The sequence below is a fragment of the Hyperolius riggenbachi genome, chromosome 12 (assembly GCF_040937935.1).
Source record: "Hyperolius riggenbachi isolate aHypRig1 chromosome 12, aHypRig1.pri, whole genome shotgun sequence".
In the NCBI taxonomy this organism is placed as follows: Eukaryota; Metazoa; Chordata; class Amphibia; order Anura; family Hyperoliidae; genus Hyperolius; species Hyperolius riggenbachi.
In genome coordinates this window covers 158927552-158937613 of record NC_090657.1, presented here as the reverse complement: position 1 = coordinate 158937613, position 10062 = coordinate 158927552, and the positions used below count along the sequence as shown (strand labels likewise).

Sequence of the window (10062 nt, the reverse complement as noted above, 5' to 3'; positions counted from 1 at the left end):
CTGGGGCTTCCTCCAGCCCCCTTCAGGCTTAACAGTCCCTAGCTGTCCTACGCTACCACCTGGATCTTCTGCTATGAGTTCAGGTACTTGAGCCAGTTGGGCGCAGTGCGCATGCATACACTCCGCTGCCAGGAACGTACTACACCTGCGTAGAACTATTGCGCAGCTGCAGAATGCTCCTGGCTGTGAAAGCGATATAATAGAGATATATATATATATATATAGAGATAGATATATATATATATATATATATATATATATATAGATATAGATATAGATATATAGAGAGAGAGAGAGAGAGAGAGATATATATATATATATGCATATACACACACACACACACACACACACATATGAATAAAAGATTCCTGTGTAGACATATATACATCCTCAGTTATGCATATTTGTCTTTAAAAATACGGGGACTGCTTCATTGAAGCAGCACAAGTAACTATTTTTTGATTGGTTTATTTCATTTGTGTGGACTAAGCACAGCTAATACATAAAAATATTTATGATGACTATTTGATAAATCATATTTTCTATTTTAATTACAGTTTAAATTCATCCCGACTGACTTTGGGTACCCAACATTGCTCCGATTCCTCAGCCTTCCACAGTGTGCTGTCCCATGGGGGGTGGGGGGTGTCAGGAGGCTCCCCACTGTACTCGGGAAGAGGCAATGACTAAAAATTCTGCACAGCAGATTCCTTATCAGCCAAAGATAAATAAAAGATACCTGTACAGACCGATCAGCCTCTTCCTGCTGGTCCAGAAAGGATAATCCAGGACAAGCTGCATCTGCCACATTTTTTTTTTTTTTTTTTTTTTTTGCACACTGCATCCCAATTACTGTACATTAGCATACCAGGGGTTTGGATAGGAGTGTCCCATTATCAGGAGGGGGAGAGACGCGCAGGGCCGGAGTGTCCCATTATCAGGAGGGGGAGAGACGCGCAGGGCCGGAGTGTCCCATTATCAGGAGGGGGAGAGACGCGCAGGGCCGGAGTGTCCCATTATCAGGAGGGGGAGAGACGCGCAGGGCCGGAGTGTCCCATTATCAGGAGGGGGAGAGACGCGCAGGGCCGGAGTGTCCCATTATCAGGAGGGGGAGAGACGCGCAGGGCCGGAGTGTCCCATTATCAGGAGGGGGAGAGACGCGCAGGGCCGGAGTGTCCCATTATCAGGAGGGGGAGAGACGCGCAGGGCCGGAGTGTCCCATTATCAGGAGGGGGAGAGACGCGCAGGGCCGGAGTGTCCCATTATCAGGAGGGGGAGAGACGCGCAGGGCCAGAGTGTCCCATTATCAGGAGGGGGAGAGACGCGCAGGGCCAGAGTGTCCCATTATCAGGAGGGGGAGAGACGCGCAGGGCCAGAGTGTCCCATTATCAGGAGGGGGAGAGACGCGCAGGGCCGGAGTGTCCCATTATCAGGAGGGGGAGAGACGCGCAGGGCCGGAGTGTCCAATTATCAGGTGGGGAGAGACGCGCAGGGCCGGAGTGTCCCATTATCAGGTGGGGAGAGACGCGCAGGGCCGGAGTGTCCCATTATCAGGTGGGGAGAGACGCACAGGGCCGGAGTATCCCATTATCAGGTGGGGAGAGACGCGCAGGGCCGGAGTGTCCCATTATCAGGTGGGGAGAGACGCGCAGGGCCGGAGTGTCCCATTATCAGGTGGGGAGAGACGCGCAGGGCCGGAGTGTCCCATTATCAGGTGGGGAGAGACGCGCAGGGCCGGAGTGTCCCATTATCAGGTGGGGAGAGACGCGCAGGGCCGGAGTGTCCCATTATCAGGTGGGGAGAGACGCGCAGGGCTGAGCTGCTGATGCGGAAATAAAAACAAAAACGATTGGACGTGGTTGTTTTATGTACCCAATCATTAACGAGCAGTAAACATGAGAGGACAACTTAAGACCATTTCATGCCACCCTAGCTACAGACGCACACACCATTTCATGCCACCCTAGCTGCAGACGCACACAGCCCTCCAGGCAGCCAGCTAACTAATAGCCAAAGCATTGCAATTCTGGTGTGACCAGAACAGTGTCCATTCCCAAGCAGAGGAAACTAACTCAACAAGTTAGAGGAGTAACCCAAGAAAAAAAATAAAAAATTAAAAACCACAACCTGGTAACGAGAGGCAACCAGGACTGGCCAGCTCAGCAGAGAACCACAAGGCTTAAAAAGACAACCCAAGGTGAACCTTGGGTCAAAATCAAATACTTACCTAAGGAGAGGAAAGCCTTTGCAACCTCCAGATCTCCGCCACTGTCCAGCCTGCACTTTGCAAGCAAACCCCGAGAGCAGACCCCGCCTGCGCAGCAGCACTGAGCCGCACCACATTGTGGGGGGGCCCCACACGGGGGAGGGGGGGGGTTAGGGGAGAACAATAGTGAACCAGAGGACATCATGGGGAGCCTCTACAGGATCCAGAGGCCTCACTCTTCAGTAAGTATTTTACTTAAGGCACCAGGTTTGTGTGGGGTACACTAAGCAATTATCTAGGTGAACATCATGTCATAACCACCCCCATCATCCACCTAAAAATGTAACAAACATGGGGGGGGGGGGGGGGGTTGGAGGAGACTTGACTTTCCTAATAAGTGTTCTGTCTCACCGGCGAGCTTTCTCATTCCCCCTGCTAATTTTCACTGACTACAACCAAACCAGTCAAACCCAATATCTGCTGGTTGATTGACTGCTGGCTGCTTAGCAGCTACAAGACTTCATTGGCTCAGTTTCAGGTCAGGAAAAAAAAAAATGTTTTGCATCAGGAGTTGAAACTGAACGGCCCATTTTATATTTCAGGAGCCCCGGAACACAGTGTCGAGAAAACTTCCAAACTGGCCACAAAACAGGCAAAAAGAAAAACAAAAAAAACACTTATTTCCATTTCAAACATATATTTTAAGCTTTTCAGAATAATATGTTACATGAAACCAAGCAGTGGGCAGTAACAAAAAACAAAACAACTTATTAAACTAGAGGTGAAGGATAAAATCTCTTCAGTAATTAATGCCATTAGCAGTCACTTCCTGTGGCAATGCCTGTGCACGGCGCTGGAATCTCCAGGAGAAGGGAAAGTATTTCAGATGTGTCTGTTACCTGGCTGTTTACACTGGGGCAGGATTGGTGTAACATGTTATGAGCATGGGTAAAGGTCTGCTTTAAGTGACTGGAGATCAAGTAAAGAATCACAGCTGGGGAACCAGATTAGCAAAAAAAAAAAAAAAAAAAACATGCAAGGGTCCAAGGACAACGCCGGGCTACTAAAGTAAGGGTCCGAGGACAACCACAGGCTACAAAAGGGTCCAAGGATAATGATGGGTCAACTAAATGGTTCGAGGACAACGATCGGCCACCCAGCCCAGGCAGACAATAGCTAAGGCTAGGCACATACTAGCTTAAAACATGCACGTTATTCCTCTTTGCATCAGAAACAGAGCTGCACACACAATGTATTGCTGTGGGACGCTCACAATCCTGAGATTTTGAATTGGACGTTTCCTGCATTCTGTTGTATTGCTTTCATCTGGCGTTTCTACCAGCAACTGGTATGGTTTAAAATTAAATATGATAGCCACCATATTCTTCTCACTTTGTCTTTTTCAGCAAATCTTAAATGAGAAACTCACTTTAGGTTAGATATTTACCTTAGAAGAAGAAAGACAGTATAGAGCGTTCACATACTTCCGCTGGATGGACCAGCTCTTTGGAACCACTTATGTCCCAGAGGAGTTCCAAGGAGGAGTGAATTGCAACTGTGCATGTGCGACGGGACACGAGTCAGCTTAACAGACTGAAGGTGGAGGAATGACGGGCTAGGAAGGTTCTTTAACGATCAAAAGCCGTCCCTCTACTCGGGGCTCTTTCACTCCAGAGCCGATTTTTGGCGATTTAACGCAAAGTCAATAGTTTTACAAGGTACAATGAGAATCCATAAGACTTTCATTTTACCTTTCACATCTAACGCTGCTTCTTAGTGTGTTGCAGTTCAACGCACTGGGAGCTCCTAATCCTCCGGCGCCTGCGTTTTCCTGTCGGGCGAATTAGAACTACCATTGCTAATCAGCGTCGCACCGCAACTTCCCACGTTACACAACACGTGCAAGAAATTGGGTTCGTGCATGCCTCGCCAAATGTGAAAGAGCCCTCAGGCAAGTATCAAACCTGAAATTAATTTCCTCACTACAGTATCCAAGATTACTGACATGATTATCTGATACAGTAAAGTGGGCTGACAAATCCACAAATCTTCAAAGATTTGAGATCCGTGGATTTGAATCTCAACATTTCTGTAATAAGAATCCAACGAATCCCGACCCTGCAACATAGCGCCACCCATCCCACCCAGGAACGATGTTGTCCCCACACCACGGGACAGACCAAGCCAAGTGACTGGAGAGATACGCATGCTGCTGTCAAAAGGTGGAGAGAGTGTCCACCACCGACATGGTTACAGTAAGATGTAGCCGCTAACATTCTATTCTCTATTAAAGAGGCACTATGTACTGTGGGGGTATGATCTATACTAAGGGGGCATGATCGATCGTGATTCTCCACTAAAGATGCACTATATACTGAGGGGGATCTATACTGAGAGGGCATTACCTAGTAGTAGAATAGGGGGGCTTATTACCTATCAGATTTAAGGGAGATCTATACTGAGTCGCTGTATCTAGTCTACTAAAAGGGGGGACTATTTGCTAAGGTGGCAGGCATGAGAAGAAGAGCGCAGTGACGGAGCGAGACACATGTAGGGGGGGAAAAATTTTTCGTTAAACTTTCAGATAATGTGCCAGTATCACCTCATTTGATTGGCATCTCCACCAGCACCCAATATCTGGAACCATTTACACAAAATCAAAATTGCAACCAGTGTTCAAAAAGACATCCAAAGAAAGTTGCATACTTATCTCAGCAAGGTGGAAACATCTGAAAGCCAAACATTTGCCCAAATTTCAGGAACTGAAAAAAGGTAGATTCGCCATCCCCAGTATTGCCTATTCCAGTTTCACCCACAAGCCTTCTGTCAGTCAGTGTGGATTTACCATCCGGACACAGACTGCCCAGCCCCAGATGATACACATTCACCACCACCAGTATTGCCTCCAGCTTTACCCGAAACCTCAAGCCCTCTGTCCGCCAGTGCGGATTTCCCATCCAAAGATGGCCCAGCCCCAGATAAGCTAGTCCTGTATCAATGTGTAGTCCAGCTCCAAGTCCAGGATCAGCCGATTCATCTTTTTTACAGAAAGTTTGTTCAAACTAACCCCAGAGAAATGCAAACCAGTACCACCACCTTCCAACCAATGGACTAGGACAGACTGACAAAAAGCAAAATGTTTTAAACCTGGAGACAAGAGCTAAGACAACACGATTAATCCTGAAATGATCTGCAAAGATCACCAACCATTATCCATAGTAGAGTATAAAGGTTTCAGAAAGTTGTTAAACCACCTAGTGCCAAGATTCTGTATGTCATCCCAAGCAGGTAACACTGACAAAGGTAATTCCAGAAATGTGTGAAAGGATAAAGTTAGAGGACCTTCTAGCAAACACCGATTTTATGGAAGTCAGAACAGATGTGTGGACATCTACATCTTCTGATTACCTCAGTTTGACAGTTCAAGTCTTAGGCCTGGAACCCACTAGCAGTACCTTACTAAGCAATTGTGATTTGAAAAGCTCTTGCTAATGTAACACTATGGGTGTGATCCCACTTGAACAATGTGTTTTTCTAAAAATCCGCCAGTGTTCTCCCCAGGCCTTTTTTTTTTTTTTTTTTTTTAAGCCAAGGGCTCCATCCGGCTAGTTTTGGTGAGCACCTGGTTGCTATGAGCTCACCTCCTCCTCTACTGGAAGCAGGAGAACAGAGGCGCCAAAAGGATAAAAGGAAGCTAAATGAGCTTAAAGGAAACCAGAGAGGATGCAATATACATACCTGGGGCTTCCTCCAGCCCCATACGCACGGATCGCTCCCACGCCGCCGTCCTCCGCTGCCTGGATCTGCCGCCACCGGGTCCCGTCATTGCCGCGAGTCTGCCACATCACAGGGTGCTCTCTCCATACATATACGCATGTGGCCGCCTACTGTGCAGCCGCATGCGTACATGTATGGAGGGAGCCCCTGTGATGCGAACAATTGGCCGCGTCCGCCGGAAGTGACGGGCCCGGTACCGGCGGATCCAGGAAGCAGAGGATGGCGGTGTGGAAGCGATTCAGGCTTATGCGGCTGGAAGAAGCCCCAGGTATTTATAAAATATTTTCCTTTTTCACCCCCCATTCCTCTCTGGTTCCCTTTAAAAACCAAATTCTTGGTAAATAGAGGTAGTGGTGGATTTACCTCCTCCAAGTAGACACACGACTGTAGTAAAAACTGTCAATATATTTTATTTATGAACTCAAAATATGCAACGCGTTTCGCAGGTTTGAGCCCACTTCATCAGGCATCAACAACGGAGCAATAGCATATGTTATAATAATAATAATAATAATAATAATAATATGTGGTCAGTAGAAAAGCCTGGCTTTTCTGACCACATATGCTATTACTCCGTTATTGCCTGATGAAGTGGGCTCAAACCTGCGAAACGCGTTGCATATTTGGAGTTCATAAATAAAATATATTGACAGTTTTTACTACAGTCGTGTGTCTACTTGGAGGAGGTAAATCCACCACTACCTCTATTTACCAAGAATTTGGTTTTTAAGCTCATTTAGCTTCCTTTTATCCTTTTGGCGCCTCTGTTCTCCTGCATAATATTGTACCCACCCTGGGGTGAGGGGTTGAACCCCCTTTTTTCTCATCTACAGAGAGCAACTTATTCCTGAGTGGGGTCAGGAAAATCTCCCCACCTGCCTTTACAGTGGTTGCCTAATGGTAACCCTGGTTTGTGAGTATTAATTTTTACTCTAGTAACCATTTACCAGTACATATTACAGTATTGGGGCTCTTGGTGTTCATTGTTTTATCTACTGGAAGCAGAGTTGTGCAGAGAAGCGCCGGTCCTGCATTCTTTCATCTCGCCCCACCCAGCTACTTTTTCATGACACCCGGCTGGAAAAGAATTTTAGGGAGAACACCGTCCCACATTGCATTAGCTTTTTCAAATCACTAGCGCTTAGAAAAGGATGCTAGTGGGTTTGAGCCAACTTTCAGTATCACTTGTGCTTGGAATCCATTCCCTTTCCTGGAGGTCTCACATACAACATCTGCAATATGCAACAAAGATACAATGGTCCTAATCAGGGTTGTGGAGTCGGTACAAAAATCATCCAACCCTGATGACTCCGTTTAAGAAACCACAGACTGACTCCAACTCCAGGCACCCAAAATTACTCACTGTAGATTTGGTACAAAAATCATCCGACTGACTCCCAAGTTTATGAAACCACCAACTCCAGTTACCCAAAATTGCTCCAACTTTTACCACAGACCTGGTCCTAATGTGGTAGCGGTTTTACAGCGCAGTCCATTTAGCCACTTGCCTTGCCTGGCTCATACATTTTAATTAGTTCTGAAAGATGGTTTACTGAACGAGAGTGAAATTAAATAAATTATGGCACCCTGCCGGAGTATGTAGGTCTGTAGAACATCAAAAAGGTTCTCTAAAGCTCTTCTAAAGCTATGAAAACTTTACAATCCCCATTGTTCATCAAAGGACATTGCATTGTCTGATGGGCAGTGTGATCATACTTCAAGTAAATAAGTGGTGGCCAAGTGGTCTAATGCCTGGCAAAAAAGAAAAAAAAAAAAAAAACACTTACAAACCACTTAAGCAAAGTTAAATCTGAAACAAATAGGTAGAACTCTTAAGCTGGCCATACACTAGGCCGATTACCCGCCGATCGACAGCAGATTCGATCACTGAGATCGAATCTGCTGCAGATTCGATCACTGAGATCGAATCTGCTGCAGATTCGATCACTGAGATCGAATCTGCTGTCAAATCGTTCATGCAACACGCTAATTTTCGATCTATTTCGGCCAGACATAGATCGGTCCCGTCGATCGCTGCGGGTAAGGAGCGCATCGCTAGCGGTATACGACCGACGCAGGTTTACATTACCTGAAGCTGGATCCCGGCATCTTCTCCGCATCACCTCCCGGCGGGCATCTTCTCCGCATCAGCTTCCGCATCCCGGCATCCAGCATAACTTCCTGTGTCACTGCAGTGACAGCGCAAGTACAAATAGAGGGCGCTCTATTTGAACTTCCGCTGTCACTGGAGTGACAAAGTTATGCCGGATGCGGAAGCGGATGCCCGCCAGGAGCCGATGCGGAGAAGATGCCCGGGACCAGGCTTCAGGTAATGTATGCGGGGGCCGGGGGGGGAGGGGGAATGACAGCGGCAGCTCAGCAGATTGTGATCGGTTTCAGGCTGAAATCGATTCACAATCTGTTTGCAGGAAAGGCAGCCATACGATCCCTCTCTGATCAGATTCGATCAGAGAGGGATCTATCTGTTGGTCGAATCTGATGGCAAATCGACAAGTGTATGGCTACCTTTAGCTTCCATTGCTAGCTCGTCTCACGGAACAAGAAGCAGCTGTCTTACTATCTGCTTCAGAACTAAATTTTCAGATAGATCTTTGGGTGGCCATTCATCTCTCCACTTGGCAGCCAATCGACCCATTTGATTCAATATTATCGAATCGGATGAAAAGCGGGAAACGCATCTGCTATCTGGAAAGCAGATGCAGGTCAGGCATTTGCTTTGCATTAAATGCAACGTACACCGCAGATCCATTAAAAATAGCAAGAGGAAGCACAAGCTATTTGCAACATTGGATGCAAAGACATTGCTGCGTTACAAAAACAAACAAAAAAAAAACACACCGAAGGGAGCAAGCGGGAACCAAGCATAACAGATCTGATTTGCATGTTAGGATGACTTTTGGCTCATGACTACCACCCAACATGCAATACTCCGCGGCTGAGAAATCTCGACAGAGTCACACAGATAATCAAGTGCTGCACCTAGGCAGTAGGATCAACATCAAATTAAGGATTTAAACGCCAGTCGCCACACCCACGCAAATAGTGATTCAGTGGTACATTCACACCAGGGAAGAGCCCCGATTGGCTGTTGTCTGACTTCCATAGGACCACCCCACCAACCAGGTCAAAGCGTACAACAGGAACAAGCGACACGGCACTGTGGTGTTGTGCTGATTTTCCAGGGCTGTGGAGTCGGTAAAAAAAAAAAAAAAAATCTTCCGACTCCTCAGTTTCTGAAACCAAGACTCAGACTCCGGGTGCCCAAAACTGCCCCAACTCCGACTCCTCGACTCCACAGCCCTGTGATTTTCACCCTTTTTTATGTCAGGAGCCCGCCGAATTAACATGGTATTAGTGGGAAAGTGAAAGTTAAACGCCTTGTGTAACTTCTAAGCAACCTCTGCACCTGATCCCTGGAATATGTCCATCCTAGGAACTGAAACAACTGTTTAGAGAACTGTAAACCTAAAACTGCAAAACCCACTGTACCCCTACCCCACATCCCCCCATCCACCCCTCTGCTTTGGCAATGCCGGTATGAATCTTGGTCATCCTAATAAAGCCATCTTTGATTTCACTAATAAATACAAAATGTACATAGATTAGGAAAAGCCCATATTTAACATGGCAAGAGCAGCAGACAGTCACGCAGCTTAGTACTGCATCGTATCCACCCAATGGCAGCATCCTCATCAATTGTCAACTTGATAACGCAAATATCTAGCGCTGAAAATGATTGGGAACACCTCAATCGTTTCCCTGATTGCGCATATATATCGTATACGCTGTATTGACATGCTTGTAGGTGAGAATAATCATTACTAAGGATGATCAATGAAATGCAAATATTTCCAAGCTCATGCAGGATTATGTAATTTTTATGCAAATATATGCAGCTTGAAAAAGGACCAATCATCAAGTCTCACCAGGTTTAAATTAATTGGTCCATTTTCATGCTGCATCTATTTGCATAAATGTTTACATAGATCTGAATGAATGAACTTGGAAAGATTTCATCTCATTGATCATCCCAAATCATTAGTCACAGGCAAGCAATA

The 10062-nt window shown here is 46.3% G+C and overlaps 1 protein-coding gene across 6 annotated transcripts in view; it reads right to left on the bottom strand.

Moving 5' to 3' along the window:
- The window catches only part of GNAS (GNAS complex locus), a 387899-nt gene that overhangs the window by 102398 nt on the left and 275439 nt on the right, over positions 1-10062 (bottom strand). The gene's annotated exons all lie outside the window — the stretch shown is intronic.